At 38.1% G+C, this 21353-nt stretch overlaps 1 long non-coding RNA gene across 1 annotated transcript; it reads left to right on the forward strand.

Annotated features, from left to right (window-relative positions):
• Positions 1–5938: 5938 nt before the first annotated feature.
• Positions 5939–7153, forward strand: LOC124461215. Its single transcript, XR_006954970.1, has 2 exons — positions 5939–6332; positions 6389–7153. It is a non-coding gene; the product is annotated as an uncharacterized LOC124461215 (long non-coding RNA).
• The last annotated feature ends 14200 nt before the right edge of the window (positions 7154–21353 follow it).

The raw sequence follows: 21353 nt of genomic DNA on the forward strand, positions 1-21353 counted from the left end.
TCTACGACGAGAATTTGAGATGTTTTTAAATAAATTAGTAACGGAATTGTAAGAAATAGTAACTTCAATGGTAGGATGATAAGGATCTTCAGGTTTCACTAGTGGCTGTGTTTGCGATACAGCACTAACAGTGGGATCAGAGACAAAAACAAGATCAAGGATTCTTTTAGAACAGTTAAGGAAAGAATTCAACTGATATAGTGGACATTCAAGTAGGCTATCAAGAAAAACATGTTGAGATGAAGGAATTAAGAAAGATAGATTATCATCAACAAGCCAAGAAATATTAGGCAAGTTAAAATCACCTAAAACTATAAGGACATCCCGATCTTTAAGACGACCAAAAATAGTTCGTAAAGCATCAGCATGGTGCACGTAGATCATGATATCAGAAGCTGGAGGAATATAAGAACAAGAGATATATAGGCTAAAGTTAGAACATGTAACTTCGACGCAAATAAACTCAACACCTAAGGGGAGATCAATCGGCACCACACTTGAAGACAGATTCGAGTTTACAGCAATGAGTACTCCACCGCCACGACGACCAACACGATCAAGCCTATAAGAAATAAAATTATTAGAAAGAATTTCATTATCTAGAACAGAGGAGTTAAGCCAAGTTTCAGAGAAAGCTAATATGTCAGCTGAAAAGGTTTGGCTATCACAGAAAAGGTTCGACAGCTTGGTAAGAAGTCCTCTTACATTTTGATAATGAATGCAAAGACTAGACGTTATTAGTTTTTTGAAGCAGAAGATAAAGTAGGAAGGTGGACAGGCAACGGACGAGAGCGCTTATTGGGCGCAAACTCGTGTACAACTAGGCCCTCTGGCCAAAAATTAGGGTCAACCATAGCTGAGAAGTACTCATTTGGTACTGTAATTTTAAAAGAGGAGATTTCGCGAGGCCTAGAAAACTTAATCTTTTGAATTAAAACCTTAGCAGGGCAAATATTACCAATGTAAGCTGCCACAGACGACTCCGAAGTATCTGGAGCAAGCCTAGAAATAAATAATTGTTTGCGATGAGGCACTACAGTTAGTGGAGGCGGAGGAGCATTGGGATCCTCAAGTGATTGAGAGCCGGCATGATCCTGTGATTGATCAGAGTTCCCGTGAGGGATAGATTGAGGTACACCAGGGCTTGTAATGGGTACTTCAATCTGAAAAGAAGAGCATAAAGAGGGACAAGAAGATGGTGTAGGCGAAAGTAAAATCGGAGAGGAAGTAATAGAGAGAGCTGGCGACTGCTTACGAGGCAACTCAAGGGTACATTTCTTGTGCAATTTCTCAGAAGGTGGAACAAATTTGAATTGCGACAATAATTGAACGCTAGAGTCACACTCGTTTGACAGCTGTTTGGCCAGTTTGTTTAAAGAAAGAAACCTTAAACGAAGATCCCTATACATACGGCTAAAATCAAGCTGCTGGCTGGCACAAGATGGGCAAGTCCATCGCATTAAGCCAAGCTCAGGCTTAGACACAGACAAACCAGAAAATTTGTCGTAGTCGCGGCCATTGAGGCCAGCACATTTTAAGTGAATAAGATTATCGCAGAGCCAACAAGATATTGCTCTATACTGATCATCAAAACGATCAGAATGTTTGCAATTAGGTAGACAACAAGCCATTGAAAAGCCGAAAGAAAGGCAAAAAAATTATATATATATAAGAATATATAGAAAAATTAAATACACAGCACAAAGATAATTATTGATAAATAATCAATAATTACAAATAAAACAAAGAGACAGCTAGAGTGCACAGCACAACAGAGAGTGCAAGAACAGTTATAAGCCGAGCTTTGAGAGGCGGCCTTACAAAAGTGATTACGCGGGAGAGAAGCTAAGCACAAGCACAAAGCAGAGAGAACAACAAAGCCACTAGCACTGATGGTATGATGGGGGCGATGAGGGGAGCAACTGCAGAAGCAATGACGAAAGAGAAAAAAAAAAAGAAAAAAAAAAAATATGTAATTGCACCAAACACTAATCACGAAAAAGAAAAAACTGTTTAAACTGATTAATTTGGCGAATTATGGAAATAAAACACAAGGGAGTCAAGCGAACAACACCAGCGGAAGTGTAAACAAATTAAGCACAATTAAAAATTGAGAAAAAACAATAAATATTAATAAAAACTCAGGAGCTATGCAAAAACACGACCGTCACGTCAGAGAGCAGAAAGATTTTTTTTTTAAGAAAGTGGCCTTGCACAATTAGGTATAGAAAATATAATATTAACACTGATATGCAGAATTACTTTAGGGAATTAGTTATGTTGTATTTTCCATGCAGGGACGAGCAAATTGACTTAGTTCAGAGAAATTGTGAGGAGTTTCACAATGAACATGAGGAAATTATTAGGGCCGGGTTCAACAAATACAATGTATTAGACAATTTAGAAGACGCACTTAGAAGAGCAGAGATAGAAGATAATCTTGAAGAACAAGTTGTACTTGACGAGGAGTTTAGAGTTTTAGCATTTCCTGAAATTAGCTCTCAGCTCAATCTGTTAAATTTAAATGGCAATGACCAACCACAGGATACAGACAATGATATCCGAGTTATTAAACTCCCGCCAATAATTTTGCCTGAAAATCTGGCAAGTGTTGTTAGGTCTCTTAATATTAGGCAGAAAACTTTTCTCACTCATGTTCTTCACAATGTGAAGAACAATGAAATTTTCCATGAGTTTGTAGGTGGCGGTGCAGGTGTTGGCAAAAGTAGGCTTATTTCTGCAATTTTTCAGTCGCTTTCTGTAGAGTATAAACGTAGGAGAGGAAACGACCCAAATACTGTTAAGATTCTTTTGTGCGCTCCAACAGGAAAAGCTGCTTTTGGAATTGGAGGTTCCACACTACATTCCATGTTTTCTCTTCCCATTAACCAGTCTGGGTCTGCTTTTGGGGATTTAAGTTCTGATCTACTGAATACTCTTCGAACTAGGTTTATAGATCTAAAACTTATAATTATTGATGAGATATCTATGGTGGGTGCTAAAATGTTTTCTTATTTAGATTCTCACCTCAAGCAGATTTTTCATAATCGAGATTCTCCTTTTGGGGGTATTTCTGTAATCGTGTTCGGCGATCTCCGACAATTACGCCCTGTAGGTGACCGTTGGATTTTTCAGTCCACTTCTTCATCTCACGACCCTTATAGCATCCTTGTTGGTCCTTCTTTGTGGGAACGTTTTAAGTGTTTTGAACTCACAGAGATTATGCGACAGCGCGACGATCAACCTTTTGCTTTAGCATTGAATAACATGGCATCCGGCCAAATGACCCCCATAGATATTGATTTGTTTAGGACTAGAATTTTTGACGCTAGTCAAGTTCCAGATGAAGCAATTCATCTATTTCTTAGTAATAGGGATACAGATTTTTATAACAGGGCAAAATTATCTTCTATTCCCACTGAGGAATATATTTCTGTGCTGTAGACTTTATTAAAGCTGCTCATTTAAATGAAACAGCTAGAAACAAATATTTAGAAGATGTCAAGGGTTTTAAAACTTCTGATACTCAAGGTTTGTGTAGTCGTCTTATTTTAAAAACCACTGCCAAGTATATGATGACTGTCAATGTAGACACGGCAGATGGTCTCGTAAATGGAGCCACAGGGACCCTAATGGATATAGATTTCAATACATCCAATCTTCCTTTAATTCTTTGGATAAAATTTTTAGATGACAGTGTAGGAGTGAACGCTCGAGCTAAACTTCGCCATCGTGCACAAAATTCCTGGACCCCAATTCAGAAAATAGAAAAAAGTTTTCAATTTAGATCCAACGAGCAAGTCACTATAGATAGAAAACAATTTCCGGTTATAGCTGCAGAAGCTATAACTATTCACAAAAGTCAGGGTGCTACATATGAAAGAGTAGTGGTTCACACAAGTTTGGGAATGCATCGAGAAGCATTATATGTAGCATGTAGTAGGGCAACTCGTTCCTTTTTATTGTAGGACAATTCACCTCGTCAAGAGCTGGCCACGACTCATTAGCTGAGCAAGAGTTGCAAAAATTATGCACTCAAAAAGCTCTTCAAACACATTTTGATCCACTTTTTGATAGCTCTAATTATAACGTTTTCTTCCATAATACGGAAAATTTGCATATTAGGGATGTATCTTCTAATCAACTGATGCTCCAGTCATCTATACTGTGTTTTGTAGAGATTTCCACGTTTGACAATGAAGCTTTCGAAATTCCGAGTTACTCTACAGCAGTGCGACTTGATTGCCCTTCATTAGGTAGGGGTATTTCTATATTTATTAGAAATGATTTATTGCAGATCGATATGCTAGATCGAATAGCTTAACCGCCCCTGTTTTTGAATTTGCCCTTATGAAATATAGCGCTTTAGGCATTTTGGTTGTTTATAGAAGTCCTACATATCCTTTGTCAAGATTTAAAGTTGAGTTTGAGAGACTTGTTCAGGAAAATTCAAATGTATTAGGGAACAGTTTTTTAAATTTTGGAGATATTAATATTAATCTTCAATGCCTCTCAGGCTGTGGTAGAAATATTTATGATTTTCTTGTAAATAATTTCAACTATACTTCTCTCTTAGATTTAAATGAATCCACAACCAATGGAAATACTCATATTGATTGGGTATTTTCGAATATTTCTAGTAGTAGGGTTAGTGCGCGTACTTTTGAAACCATTTATAGTTATCATACAGAAATTTGTGCCAGCGTTAAAGATTTTGAATAATAACAATTTATGAAGGGCTATGCATATATTAATATTATTTTTAAGTTTATACAAATTTAGAATAAGTAACATATCTATATTGTTTTAAATGGGAAATATGAAATAACGTAATTATTACTTAAATGAATTAAAAACCTACTTTAACCGTTGTTAATTTGTTTTATTTTTTGTTTATTGAGAAATTGGTACTTGAAATGATAGCGGCAACTTGTGTACTGTTTACATATAACTTTTTCAAGCACACAAGCACTTTAGCGCCGCCACAGACCAACGGCCGTTCCGGCCTTATGGCTCATCTTGCAAATTACCATTAATTTGCTGTTTATTTTTCCACTTTTCGTCCGATTTCAATAATGTTTGTTTCTAAGGACTTAAAGAGGCGTGTCAAACATTTTTAACAACTAATGTCTGTGCGCTTACTAAATGGTTATTTGTGCCAAATATAATGTCTCTAGATGTAATAGTATTAAGGAAGATTAATTTTTTGTAAATTATGGGGCGGAAGGGGGCGTGGCAAAAATTTTGAACTTTTACTTTCTGCGCGCTAACTAAACGAGTATCTATACAAAATTGTATATCTCTAGCTGCTGTAGTTTTCAGGAAAATCTGTTTTATGTAAGTTCCAGGGGCGGAAAGGGGCGTGGCAAAAATTTTGAACACTGAATATCTGCGCACCAACTTAGCGAGTATATATACCAAATTTGATGTCTTTAGCTGTTATACTTTTTAAGAAAATCAGTTTTATGTAAATTCCGGGGTGGAAGGGGGCGTGGAAAAAAGTTTGAACAATTAATTTCTGCGCGCTAACTAAATGAGTATATATACCAAATTTGATGTCTCTAGCTGTTATAAGTACTTTTAAAGAAAAACAGTTTTATGTGATTCCTGGGGGCGTGGCCAAAATTCCAATTAACTCTATATATTTACATACTGCACGAGTATACATACCAAATTTGGTGGCTCTAGCTCTTATAGTCTCCGAGATCTGCGTTTTCATACAGACGGACGGACGGACGGACAGGGCTAGATCGACTCGACTGTTGATCCTGATCCAGAATATATACACTTTATGGGATCGGAGAAGCTTCCTTCTGCCTGTTACATACATTTTGGCGACTTTAATATACCATTTCACCCTATGGGTGCATGGTATAAAAACCGAATAGAGGGCTGTGCTTTTTTCAGTTTGTTTAGATGATAGCGTATATATTAGAAATATTAGTCAAATAATTATTTGTGTTAGAACCATAGATTACGAATTCAACATCTGCGATGAATTTCTAAAATTCCATTCTTTTCACGGTCATGTAAATAGAAAAAGTACTTTTGATGCTTTTGAGAAGCATGTACTCTCACTCCAATTGACAGATAAAATGTCATCAATTTGCACTGAACGAGCTGCCACCATGAAAGTGTGGTGTGCAGTTCGGATTCATAGCGACAATTCACCGGCCATACATTTTCTGCGCGGTCGAATTATTTTGGTTGACTTGAAATTTAACACAGTCGCATCATAATTCAAGCCTAAAGGCAAGTGCAAGCTACAAGAAAGACCAAGGTGGTTACATAAAGTGCAGTGGAGTGATATAGATTTTGTGTTGACTATAAAGGTAAAGTTAAGAGTAAATATGTATATTTAGCAGTATATTAATTTAGTTTTTCGCAGAAATTTGTTTGTCAATTGCCCAAGTGAGCGCATTCTCTTGTACCCAAAAAGGGCCTGGAAATTTCTCGAAGCCTAATGCGATTGGTGGTGGGATATTGCGGCTACCTTACTTATATTTTTGCAACAAGCATCCCCGGGGACCATTCTCCCTACAAACAGGACCATGTCCCGCACCTCGACCGTTCACATTACAGAAGGACACAATTGATGCACTTTACCACAAACGTCTGGGCGAGTATCGCGTGAAGTACCCTTTCTCGATATAAAGCGACACCGCTCCGCCGACCACACACACTCACAGCTGCATTAGCCACACACCTAATATTTAAGTAAACCTGACCAATATCCCTTAACACTGTTTAGCCAACTAAGCAACCCATATCTTTCACTTCCTACTAGACACACAACACTTATTCAAATAAGCATCCTATTTCTTTCACTTGCTTATAATCGTACGACCCACGCAAATATGTGACCCATTGCGGTTCACACTAGACACTTCACTTCTCACTTGGAGCATAAGCACTTTTGTATTTCTCTTGTAGTAACTCTTTGTATATTGCCGCTATGCAGAATTACCGGAAGGCTGACCTACTCTAGGCACGATCTTAATGCCCTCACCGACGACATGGCGCCGCGGCCGGCGTCCACGAAGCGTCTGGAGGTATATTTAAAGGACCACTCTCCAAGGAGAGGCAGTCTTAGATGAGACACAGAACAAGTGACATAGTGCAACTTCAAATAAACCAATCTTATAACGTTAAATCCACGTGTGTTTTTAATCAGTACAACCAAAAAAACCTTGAGTCCCCAGATCGCAATTCTTACTTTAAAGGAAGGACATGGTGTGTTAACCCCATCTTAACATGGGAACTCGTAACTTATATATATATATCGGCAAAGAGACCCTTTTAGGTTGGTGCCGAAATCAATAAATTGAGCCTGCTTAAATATATATACAACACCCCACCTGCGGGAAAGCAGACCTAATAATTTATGAGGCTATCAAGGGATACATAGAAAGAGATTGGCGCCCAAAAGTGTCCACCTATGAATGTGCTGACTTCTAACAGGATCTGAGGACATAATTGCGAATTTGGAGGTCCGCTAGACCGGCCCTCGCTAGTTTTCTTCCCCCTGAAGGTCGTCAGTACATCTTTATAATGAGATAAATCATCATTTGGAAGTGGTTTGTAGCTCTTTAACGAGCCAAATAAATATGCAGCGAGTAGACGCTTAAAAGTTTCAAGAAATATATATACTTATTTAAGCTCAATTTAATTTTCTAATTTTTCTTTCTTTGAATTAATTAATTTTTATGTAAACTTTTGGCAAGATCGTATATACATATATCCATACTAAAAATATTTTCTTAATTTAGGTTTGTCAACATAAAAATAACCGCTTAACTTCACAGCTTCAACGCATTCGACGGGCCCATCGATCAGCGCAAGGAAGGTCTGAATAAAAGTTATAAATGAATTAATATGTATAAATAAGTATAAATTGAGTCTTTTATCTCGTAATGGAGATTAGCATAGGGATATCTGTATATATCTTGCCGTAAGAAATTTTCTTCTCTTTTATTTTATTTCGTTTTGAATAATTTTGTAACTTATAATGTCAAACGAATTTAAATGATATTGGTCGAGTTTATTAATTTTGAAATAACCATGAATTTTGAATAAACATTGAAGTTCTGTGACCAAAATGGAATCCATACTGGATGTATCGCTAGTATAATATTTTGTGGTCTTGTATTAGGGGAAGTTATGAAATATGTATGTATGCCAACTGCCAAGGTAGGGAGGGTATAGAAGGGAGATGCGTTCACCAACATAGCATACCCACATTTTCTTGACAGGTCCACAGATTTAGGTCTTAGTTTACAGAGAGCGATAATCCTCATACTCATTATTATTTTGGTCAATTTTCTTTAGTATATCCAATAGAGCACTTCATTTTTCTTTAATTGTAAAGTACAATAAGACTAGGCAAGAAAAAAAATTATTCGTTATCCACAATCGTTTCCATTATTCCCGACGGAGCTACATTCTAATATTGCTTCATCAGGGGGAAACTCCACCTACATCGGGGTTCGAACTCGAGAACAACAGAATTGTAGATTTAGTAGGTCTCCACTGAGCCACCGACTAGCAATACTAGGCAAGAATCACACCCTATCCGTCGAGCTATCCTTCTAAGGAGACGGATAATAAGTGCACGCCAGCATACAGTCTTCTCGTGCCCGAACTGCTTTAGTGTCAATCCACGATACACCATTCACTACGCGTTCACTACAAAAGGAAAGAATGAAGGAATTGGTCATGTCAATAGAAAAAAAACATCAAAGAAGCTAACTTCGGCATAGCCGAAGTATACCCTTGCAGTCCTTGGCAATAATTTTTTTACATTTTGACATTTGTTTCCCTCCAACTCAATTCATGAATACACAAACAAAACATTATTTTTCTTGTTACTAAGCAAAGCACGGCACGCATACACATACAGTTCATGTAGCGTTGCGTCTCTGTGTGTATGCATGTACTCTGTTGATTTGATGATGACGTAGTAGACAGCAAGCAGCGCTGCTGACAGCGCTTGAGCCGATTTATATTGACTGTAACTTGTGCTCTATTTATCCGATCAGATTCAAATTTTAGGGTCTGAGGTTTTATATCCGATACTATCATATTGGTATTTCATGGGGATACTCCAATTTCTGCAAAAATGTTTCTTGTAGAACTATATGATATAGTAGTCCGATCCTGATGATTTTCATACTTTATCTTACCCGGGTAATAAAAAGCCCAAAAAAAATTTCATCCCGATAGCTCTTAAGATGGCTGAGTAAAACTTTATGGGGTCGGAAACGTCTCCTTCTGTGAGTTACAAACATCTGACCAATTAAATAATACCCTCTGCAAGGGTATAAAAACTATTTCAAATATTTCGATTTAATTGAAACAAAAATATTAGTCGCAAAATTTATATTCTTCAAATTCAAATGAAAAACAATGTCCAGCCTTCAGCGAACTGCAGAAAGTGTAACATTGTACCCCAACCCTTCCGGAGTTCAGAATTACGCAGAGGCAGTTAATACCCTTTCCTCTGAAATAGCGGAAAAATTTTCTGCTATTTAAACAAATCAATTGGGTCATTGCAGTTTTTAATAACCCCTTGGAAGCAGAATCTGAGTCAATTCCAGAAGAAATTAGGGAGGAAATACAGGTCATGAAAACTACAAATTTCCTAATTCTAAAAAGGCAATGTCAAAATTATCTTCCATGTTTACCACAACATACATTTGCGAATCCACATTTTCCACAATGAAATTAATTAAAGATTCAATTCGAAATAGACTGATAGCCATTTAGAAGATCTCCTTCGGAAAAAAAAATATCCAAACAATATAGAAGTAAAGGAAATAGTTGAGTCTCTAAACAAAAATTAGGTTGGAGTTATTGTTTTATTGTTATTTCACTTGCAGTTTAATTTTTGCGCAGTGTAAAGCAGCTTACGCACACAAGCAAGCGCACGCATACATCGCTTTTCAAGGAAGGACCATCTGCTACACCACTAATGATGGCCCAGTAGTGCCGACAGTGTCTGGAGGTGTGCCCCAAGGCTCGGTACTGGGACCTTTACTTTGGAACACGATGTACGACGGAGTCTTACGCCTGAAGTTTCCGCCTGGCACCCACATCACAGGTTTCGCGGACGATATAGTTCTTGCCGTGGTCGCCAAGACCGTCAAGGAAGTTGAGGAACGCTCGAATGCCGCCATCAAAAGCGTCGAGCAGTGGCTCCAGGCCGCCGGCCTCCAGTTGGCAGCGTGGATCGACGGTATGAAGGTGAAAAGCTACCGACGAGGTCTCGAAGCAACCCACCGACTAAGCGCTATAAGAGTCTGCAGTGCATTCCGCACGGTCTCGGATGAAGCGGCGCTCGTCATCGCAGGAATGATGCCGATCGACGAACAGGCAGCGATCATCGAGGCAGTCGCCAAGGCCAGACGAGGAGGTAGCTCAGATGGGCCGGGAGCAACGCGCAGCCTAGCGAGGCAACAAAGCATGCGGAGGTGGCAAGAGCGTTGGGACACCTCGACCAAGGGAAGGTGGACGCACAAGCTCATCTCTGATATTAGCGCGTGGGTTCTCTGTAAGCGCGGCGAGGTAAGCCATTACCTGACCCAACTGCTAAGTGGTCACGGCTGCTTCAGGACATATCTGAGGAGGTTCGGCCACGAAACTTCGGACGAATGCACCTGGTGCGGCAGCGGAATACCCGAAGACGCCGAGCATATTTTGCTGCATTGCCCCAGGTTCGAATCGGCAAGATTTTCCCTGGAGTGTGAGTGGGCATCGCGCAACATTGGAAAATCTGACCAGGCTGATGGTCGCTGATCCCCGAGCCTGGGATGCCGTCAGCACTTTCGCGTCGGTTGTGATGAAGGAGCTCAGAAGGCTCGAACGTCAGCGGCACGAGGAATGATCGCCCAGGGCCCTGTGAAGCAGTACCTAAAAGTAGTCCCGCTTGACCCTGTATTTGTATCCACCTCCCCCTCTAACCACACGAGTGTGTTGTACTGTTCTTTGTTTGGTGACGCCATAATTTATTGTTATTATACTCTTTTCTTTATATGTTACGTTAATATGTTGTTATTTATATAGGAGTAATAAATGGAATTAAAAAAAAAACGCATAAATCGACAGTTGTTGTTGGCTCTCCATGTGCCTACCCCAGATCTAGAGCAGCAGTCGGCACCCATACAGTCAGAAATAAGGCTTTTGTATTTGTGTATGTAGCATCACAAACGAAGTGCGAAACGTTTTCTTGCTTTACACCTATATATACCTGCCATTTTTGTAAAAAGAACCACTGGATATGCTTGCAGGTGTAATGTGGTCAGGTGTTTTCCGCTAGGTTGTTGGGAAATTTTGGCACCCTTGATACCTGTTTTGGGGAAGTCAGGCAGCTAAGCAATTGTTATCAATGGATATACAACTAATAATGAGACCACACAAAAAATTGAAGCAGTCATGGTTGTCGATCGGAAAATTCCGGGAAACAACGGTAAATTTAGAATATGCGACAAAAAGAAACGAAAAAGCGAGATGTGTAAGCACTTTCTTGGCAGTTACTTTTTGTTCCTTTTTTTGTTATTTTCTTTTGTTAATTGAAACATATTGTTAATTTTTGTTCACTTACTAATAAGTTTATAGTTTAGTTTACCTATTTTCATTAAAAAAAAGTTTGGATAATCATATTTCGCTTCAAAACTAAAAATTTTAATGTTTTCCCTGTGTGTAAACACTTTCTTGCCAAACTGTATGTATCCACAACAAAAATTGCGCGATTCAGTTTGAACTAGAGATGGGCATGGACTGCAATTTTTCCGTCCAGCCCAACACGGTCCAAAATGGAAAATCCCAAACACGCACACACACGCACATTCCAAAATTTTGGAAACACGAAATTTTTTACTTGATTTTTGTTTTTACTTTTTTTTTATATTTTATTAAATTTCCACATTTGTGCGTTCAATTTTCAATATGTATAACAATCATATATTATAATTTACAAGTTTTTGTACAAAAATAATAGTTTGTCAAGGTTGGCTCGAAAGTCGAGTACGTCGCTCATTTAAAATTTGCCCCGAGGTTGAAAACACCCTTTCGCTCGTAGCTGAGCTAGCTGGAATACTTAATACTCTTCGGGCTAGTACCCGTAGCCCTTTATTACTCGAGTTTTTCCAGAAACTTAATACATCCACAGTGGACGGTGATTCAGTGGCATTGTAGTTTTCTAATTCTTGTTCGACTACGGGTTTTTCTAACGAATTAGTTTGTTGACTGTCTAAAAATTCAGCAAATAAATGAGGAGGTGGTGTACTCCTTTTAGGGGGCGATTCTACAGAACTAAGTATTAACGGATTCCATACAGTCTACAAGCATAGTTCTAACAGTGGCCAGCATTTGCTCTTTTTGATCTGGATTTAAGAGGCTAACATGTTTAAACGGACGGTATAAAAAAAGTCCTACGTAATGCACAATTTATGGCTGAAAACGTTTTTCTAACGAATTTAAAGTGTTATATTTTATTTCTGTCATAACATCAGAATCCATTATTGAAAATTGACAGTGTTTTTTAAGTTTTTCATACCAAAGTGCATAGATATGTATAGTTGGCTGTTTATCAGCACTTAACTGCTCTGAGCACTCTTTAAAAGGATTTAAAAATACCAAAAGTAAGCCAATCAAATGAAAGTAAATTTCGGACACTCTTTTAGGGTCATTCTTTTATAGGAGTAAGTTCTGTACTTCTTGTTGCATCTCGTAAATGCTGTTAAGCATAATATATGTATTTTGAGTTCCAACGTGTCCTTATATCTTGCTTCAACGTTTTACACAACTTATGTTTTAGCTCAGAATGTTTAAAATATTTTACTAATTTTTTACAACTCTCCAGGAGTATTAGAACACCATGAACTGGATTTTTTTCAAAAACGTCATCCATTATATGAGCTGAAAGCGAAAACAACATTGGCCCCATTGTCTGTCACTATGAATGAGCTTCCTAGCTTTAAGTTGTACTCTTCCAGAATTAAAGTAATTTGAGAAAGAATATTAACTCCCGTTTTTTTTCAATGTTCAAATTCCTTAATACCAAGAATAGCTACCTTAAGCTCAAATTCTTCTGTAATATAGTGTGCGCTGACCGAAATATAACTTTTCTGCGTGTGTGAATCCGTCCGCATATTAGTTGTGTATGAAAGTTCTTAATTTTCCAGGGACTCCAACAGCTTAGTTTTTGTTTCTATATATTGCTGCACCATAGAGCATTTATGCCGAATTAAGGCGCCAGTTCCGTTTTTCGCCAAATAAGCAAACACCATTAAGCACTTTGAACAGCAAACAAAGTCAATCCGGACTCCATCCTTCTCAATGATGCGAAATGTTTCCCACACACTGCTTCTCGCGTTTTCAGGCTTTAAGAGCCTAAATCGAGCGTCTTTTTTTAATTGCTTTTTGAATTCTTAGTTTTTCCATTTTTTGCAAGCGTGGTGCTGCGGCGCGTAAATTACATTAAAGTGTGACCGACCGATTTCAAGCTTAAAATATTGAGTCAGTATTGGCATTTTTGGTATTTTTGGTAATTTTTGTCAATTTAAATAAAAAAAAAAATAAAAAAAAGTTCGTGTTGACGTTGCTCTGAACGAACACGCACGCCCATGGACAAAATTCAACTTTTCAACACGCGCACGCGGGCGCCCATCGTGTCACGACGTGACACGATAAAACCCAGCCCATGCCCAACTCTAGTTTGAACTAATCCTCCTTAACGTCGTGTTGTACCCAGGGTTTTTTTAATCATTGTTTTGTCTTATCTGTTTTATTAGAATGGACATACATAATATACATAAGTTATTTGGAGAAGGCTTAGGTACTTTTTTACGGAAAAAATAAGAAGGGCATTACAGTGTCTGTTATGTAAGTTAGTTATGCCCCAAAAAAAGTTGTTCAACCTAAAACAGCATTATTTGAAAAGACATATGGACAGCTATAAATTAATGGATACAACAGAAAGAATAGATTTAATATCAAGATTGAAGATATCACTTTTTCCTGATGTAGATAACGCAGAAGCCAAAAATATGGATAACAATCTTTTGCGCGCTAAAATCTTTTGCAAGCTATAATAATGTGAAAGCACAATAGCCTTTGCAAGATGGTGGGTTTTTAAAAACCACCTGTATTGATATGTTGAAGTGTTTTAATACTAAGTGTTTATGCCCAACGGGCAACACAAGGGTTAAGGGAGACGGGAGCTTTCACCTCGCGCCGCTCTCCCGATGATGCCCATCGCTCTCTCGACGAATAGAACTCCCCACACTTCGCTCCAAGCGGGGCTTTGTTCCCCGCTCTCAGTTAAGCTAGAGTTAGTTGAATTTTATTTGTGAATAAACCATAAAGTGAAGACGAATTGCTGCGCAACCCCGCAATTTTATTGCGAAGGAAAACTATACAAGGAAAGATTCACCTAGCTGCCCCCTCTGACAAGGAAGTTCAAACCCCCTACACAAACACTAAGGATGCCGAAATGAGTCAAATAATATCAAAAGTTCCGCTTTCCCAAACAGTCACTAGAAGGATACATTTTATTAGCACTCAACTGCGAGAAAAGTTGATAGACAACATAAAGAACTGTGAATTTTTTTCTTTAGCAATTGACGAGAGTTGTGATATTAACGACATACCTCAGTTACCAATTTTTGTGAAGTATATTGATACCACCTTCAATGTTAGAGAGGACATTTTAAATTTGGTGCCCTTATATTTGATAACAGCTGGCGCGGCACGGACTGGCACAAACTTAAAGGGCAATTCGAAAAAAGAAGTCTGGATTTTTCATTTTATCATTGAATCTGAAGTTAGATTTGATAATCAAAAATAAATAATTAGGTGAGTAATTTTTAAAGTCTAATGTTGCTCACAAGCAACTTTCTATAGCCCCCAAACCGGTGGGCGTGGCAACTTAGCATTTTGACCTAAATTTTTCTAAAATTAATATAAAAATATTAAGATTAAAAAAAAGATCATTCAATAGGGAAAAACTTGGGGTCGAAAGGGTTAATACACTTAATGCGCAAAAGCTTAGAACTGAATGAAGTCTACAGTTATGCATATTGTAAACAAAATTAGAGGAGGACATAATGCATTGACTCATCGAAAATTTTAAGGCCTTATGCTTGAGCTCACAGCACAGTATAAAGACCTGACATGTTTACGGAAGTTCGTTGGCTGAGCAAAGGAAAATGCCTTGAAAGATTTTTTTCCCATGCGAAAAGAAATCCTCATATTTCTGAAAGAAAATGTTAGAGACTCTGAGTTTTTGCAGGCAAAGCTAGAGGATCTAGAATTTCTTTCCGACGTAGCGTTTCTAATTGATTTTACGAGGTATTAAATGTTGGAAAAAATTCACAACTGCAAACACCAAAGCAGTCGCTGGTTTCCATGATATCGTTGATTAATGGATTTAAGAGGAAAATGGTTGTATTGGAAAACACTTGAGTAAAAACAGCTTAAATCATTTTCCAAGCTGCTAGGAGCTCTCAGCCCAATGTCCTCTCCTCAACTTCAGAAGTATTGTGCGCATGCAAGTAGAATTTGATGCACGATTTGCGGACTTTTACGAAATCAAAAAAAATAATAAATATATTCTTAAATGCTAAAAGTGTTGAAATCGATGAAGAAAGTCCCTTGTTTCAGTTAGAGTTGTGTGAGTTGCAAAGTGATAACGAATTACTTGCGCTCAAGGACTCAGGTGTAGAATTTTGGAAAGTTTAAAGTGATCAATACACCACGTTAAAATGGTCAACGCTTCAACTAGAATCTAGTTTTGCAAGTATGTACGTATGTACATATGTATATATGTGAAGCTGCATTTTCCCATATCAAACAAATTCGTATATGTCCAAACTTACGAGTAGTACCCTGTTGGACTTATTGCGAACAGCGTTAAATAATGAAGAAATAAATTATGAGAAATTGATAGATGATGCAGTGTAGTGATGCAGTGTATTGATATTAAAAATGAAATAAACTTTTTTGTCAGTGTACACAGTGTTTTTATACCCGCGAGATCGTGGATCTCTTTCCGCTGTGCGTCGACTCGCAAAAGTGAAGTTTTTCTCTGCCCAACCTTTGATACTGATGCTCTGTCTCCCAAGTTAAACTTTCGTGCCCACCCTTGATCTAGAGTTTCAAGGTTAAGACAGTTAGAAGCATTAAAAGCTAGAAGCGTAACTAGCAAGGTTATAGAGTAAGTAACTGAGATAAATAAGCAATGGATACATAATCATAATAAATTGCTCCAGTTGGGAACTTTTGATCATCAGTATTACAGTGAAACAATGCACGATGAGGTTTTAATATCGTTGCCAAAATTAAAACCAAAGAAGGGTCAGAAAAGAGAGGCACGAATACGAAATAATGTAAATATATAATTTTTTTTTTAAATTTGTCAATTAATTTTCAAATACTTTCTTTTTCCAAATGGGTTTGTGCAATTTTTTCGATGGTATGCTGCTTTCTATTTTCCAAATAAAAATAAATGGATAAAATTTTTACTCGTTGCAGAGGACGGACGTGTTTTTTTTGCGCTTATCAACTTTTATTTTTTTCTCGCGATTAAATACTTTTCTATAACTTTTAAATTCAGTATCCGAATTTTATTTTCATTTTATAATATGAATGTGATGCTTGCCGGGAGGTCGAGAATGAGATGCGCTCTTTCATGAGGCGGACTAGAGATAGTTTTGACACTTTAAGAGCAGGTTTTAACAAACTACAAGCGGAGTTTACTTCTGTGGAGACTCAGTTGAAAAGCTTATCGCTTATCAATGAGTCTCCGAAACGTAAAAGGACCGGTTCTTGGGGTGTTTCTGTATCTGTAAATCCGCCGGCGTCTCTTATCGTCCCCGACCGGTCTCATACACCGTCCATGATATCGTTTAATAGCTCGGTGGTGAATGCGATTAGTAAGGAATTACCGGTATCATCTGGGAATGATCTCTCAAAAACGATGCCAATTGTAGTGTCCGATGTGTCCGGACAATTACCCATTCCAATGGGAATTGCCGATAGTTCTAAAAGTATCGAGGACCCCGTAAACAAGTTGTCCGCTGCAGTGGGTGACTTGTCCAACGTTATTGCTACTGCTGACGCTTCCGGACCGCGGCCTCTCGTTGGCATACCACCAAAGAAACATATATTTGCTCCTAGGCTAGACCCTGTTGTCACATCTTGTTTAAGATTAAACACCGTGTCCATCTGAAGCGGCTTCACCAAATCAGATGCACTAAAGAAAATATAATACAACTGTACTATTGTCACAAACAACTAACCTAGCATATGACTAGAATTACAATCAGCCACACATGTTGTGGGAACAAACACTTGTAATTGTAAACTAACCCAAAACGATCACAACGGCAGGATGTCAAGTGGCCGACGCCGTGCCCAAAATAATAATAATTTTTCAACCCCCGAATACGTGGGTGTGACTCGTATTAGAATAAGATCGCCTTAAGAACAATTGTTACCTACTAGAGCCCAAGATTTCCTATATAAACTCCGTACTTTTGTAAATAAAATCAGTTCATATTTTGAATTCAACGAATGAAGATTGGGTTATTTTCCTTCTCTCCGGGAATCCCTATTCATTTTGGTCCTTCGAGAAAAAGGAACTCTGTAGTTTTCCCCCACCAGTGGTAAGAGACTCAGAGAATGAATCAGCTCCTTAAAGTCTGAATTCTTATGATAAGATCAGCTAAAGGTAGCAAAATAAAAAACTCTTGTTTTCCCCCACCAGTGGTAAGAGACAGAGTATAATATAAAAGCAAAATATTGCTTAATAAATAAAAAGTGCGTGCGACCCAGTAAATAAAGGCAGTTTGGTTAGTCAAGCAACTGCAATAATTTCGGCAGCGGTAAAAAAATGTAAGTTCGGAGTTGGCTTATGGCGTATTCGAAGCCCAGATATCGAAAGTGAAAACAATATATATATCAAAGAAGCTAACATCGGCTATGCAGAAGTTTATATACCCTTGCAGTCCTTGGTAATAATAATTTTACATGTTCAAAATTTGTTTTCTGCAACTCAATTCATCAATATCCAAACAAAACAATTTTACTCTCTATTTTACAATTTGTTCTTCTTCTTCCCTTATTCCCAAAGCAAACCAACGCACGCATACACATACAGTTCATGTAGCGTTGCGTCTGTGTGTGTTATATTTATCCGATCACATTCATATTTTGGGATCTGGGGTTTTATATCCAATATTATCACATATGTAAATTTCATAGCACACTCCGATTTTTATGAAAATGTTTCTTCTAGTTCTTCTAGAGCTATATGATATAGTGCTCCGATCCTTATGAATTTCATACTTTATTTTTCCCGGGTAATAAAAAAACCCCAAAAAAAAATTTCAGCCCGATAGCTCTTAAGACGGCTGAGTAAAACGCATACGCACAGACGGACGGACAGACGGACAGAAGGCTATATCAACTCAGCTTCTCATGCTGATCAAGAATATATACTTTATGGGGTCGGAAACGTCTCCTTCTGTGCGTTACAAACATCTGACCAATTTTATAATACCCTCTGCAAGGGTATAACTAACTTCCTGTGTTACGTTACCCATTTCCATAAAACTCTCTGCCTATCTCAATGTCTCTGAAAATGACACAATGGAATATTAACGGCTACAACAACAACTACAGTGAACTCCAAGTCCTTATAGCAAAATACAGGCCACATGTCATAGCCCTACAAGAGACACACATTTTAGCACACAATATTCAGCCCACCCCCACCAACTATGTAATGATTACTCTTAACTCCTCTCCATCATATGGTGGGGTAGCGATTCTCATCCATAAGTCCACTCTTCGCACAACCATGCATTAGAAGCAGAATGGTCAATTGAAACAGACTTTTTTGGTAGCGACCACTTGCCAATTTCTTGTGATATATTTAACCTCAGAAACCAACCCATAGACCTCTTTTTAAAACAAATGCAGCTCACTGGAACCTCTATACAACTTTCTCTATCAGCCACAACTATTCCATACCAGTTAGCCACAACATTAACAAAGAATCAGCCAACCTAAGCAAAATCATTTTAAGAAGCGCGCACGAAAGTATCCCAAAGTCCTCTCCCAAAACATCGCATTGCGTGCCTTGGTGGAGCAAGGAACTTGAGATCCTTCGTAAACACAAAAACACAGCCTGGCAAAAACTTAAGAGACACATTTCTAACGAAAATATAATAGATTACAGAAAAACAAATGCACTTTTTAGACGAACTCTAAAACAAGCTAAGAAAGAATCTTTAGCAATTTACCGAAGAAATCAACCCTTTAACACCGATTCCACAAATTCGGAACAACATTCGCAGACTCTGCGGTCTGAACCCCTCAAAGGGACTATACACCGATACATACACCGATGTACTATCGCGAATAATTCCTTCCTCAAGCCATTCTTGTATCTGATTATCTACAAACTGCTGAGCGCAGGAGGCCAACCGTCTTGGGTGTTGGTATACGGGAATATCATCTTTCAAAATAATTTTCATTTCAATCTTCGCGTCAGGATTGCGTTTTGGCTTGTATCGCTGAACTATCATTTCGACCTCTTTAGTCTGTTCTTGGCTTAAATGAGACAGCTCTAAACCGATTTCGTCCTTCCCTTCAAAAACTGTGCAGACATCTTCAAATTGTTTCTTCCAATCCTCAACAGATTCAGAATTTTCTTCTAACTTCTGCTCACTGCTAATTAAAAACTGTGTGGCATTTTTTGTTACCTTCATGTCAACACTATCAAGAATCGTTCTTCCCAAAATAGCGGCAAACCCCATGTCCTCATCGGGAACTACATGAAACTCAACTACTATTTTAATTTTGTCGATGATCACCATTAAAGAGAAACTACCAAAAGTTAACATTTTCGCAGTTCAAACATACAAACGCGGAAAGTTCTTTTGCTCGCGCCCTATCGCAAATTAAACTTGTAATCAAACTAAAAGCAAAGTATAAAACAAAACAAAAAACAGTACAACTTAATAAAACCGAAAATAATTCCCGGTACGAGGGGGATCGGGACCGTCGATCCCCCCGATAAGCTGAAATTAATGCTTGAGCCCAAATTTTTGATCATGAAACGCAGTGATGATAACTCAATGGCAAATAAATCTCCGTTCTTGATTAAGAAATCTATTGACTTCGCTTGCAACGGTAAAGTGCTAATGGCCAAGAAAACACGCGACGGATACCTATTAATTAAAACAAAAAATGGTATACAAGCTCTAAAGTTGACGAAACTAATTGCTCGGACCTTTCCTTGTTGTAGTTTATGAACATTCTACCCTAAATGTCTGCAAAGGTGTCATTTACTCAAATGATCTCCGCTGCCTAGCCGAAGATGTCATCAAAGAAGAACTAAAAGCCCAAAACGTCGTTGAAGTGAAGAAAATAATGAGAAAAGTCAACAACGAACTGGAAGAAACTGGATTGATCATACTTACATTTGCCTCACACACAACACCAGAAAATATATATACCTGCCCCACTCCGTTGCAACAAATGCTTCCGGTTTGGACATATCACCAAACACTGCCGCAACAAAAAGTGTTGCATTAATTGTTCCAAAGAATATCACACGGACCCTGACTCCAAAGAGCTGTGTACCTTCAAAAAATGCTGTTTAAACTGCAGGGAGGAGAATCTTCCCGAAACCAACCATTCATCAGTCTTTAGAAAATGCCCCATCTTGGTTAAACAACAAGAAATACAGGCCATAAAGACCCTTGAAAAAGTAAACTTAAAAAATGCTATTTCCATCTATAATTCAAGACGCCCACACAATGAATCTTTGCACTCCAGCCTAGCAAAAAACAACTCCAACAGTGCCCAATCTTCGACAACATGCACTTCGTTAAGCAATACCAAAAATGGTAACATCACCGCGGTGCCACATCAGACAGCAACAACACGTAAGATCGTACCCTACGATGACCTGACTCAGAGTAAAGAGCTACCCACCTCTTAAAAAAATTTACTAAAAGTACAACCACAACAATCCGACACCACACTACCCACCATAAACCAAACTGTTAAAATCCTTCCTAAAAATATTTCAAATAGACTTAGGTCACAACTTAAAGCTAAAGGAAAAACACAAACAAAACCAAACAATAACATAATCTTATCACAAGAACTTCTGTCAAATGAAAACAACAATAGCTGCTCGTCCTTAGATGAGCAAATGGAATGCTCCAATGCAGAGTATGAACTCAAATAAAAAATATCAAAGAAGCTAACATCGGCTACGCCGAAGTTTATATACCCTTGCAGTCCTTGTTAATAATAATTTTACATGTTCAAAATTTGTT

Source organism: Drosophila willistoni, unplaced genomic scaffold (assembly GCF_018902025.1).
Source record: "Drosophila willistoni isolate 14030-0811.24 unplaced genomic scaffold, UCI_dwil_1.1 Seg271, whole genome shotgun sequence".
In the NCBI taxonomy this organism is placed as follows: domain Eukaryota; kingdom Metazoa; phylum Arthropoda; class Insecta; order Diptera; family Drosophilidae; genus Drosophila; species Drosophila willistoni.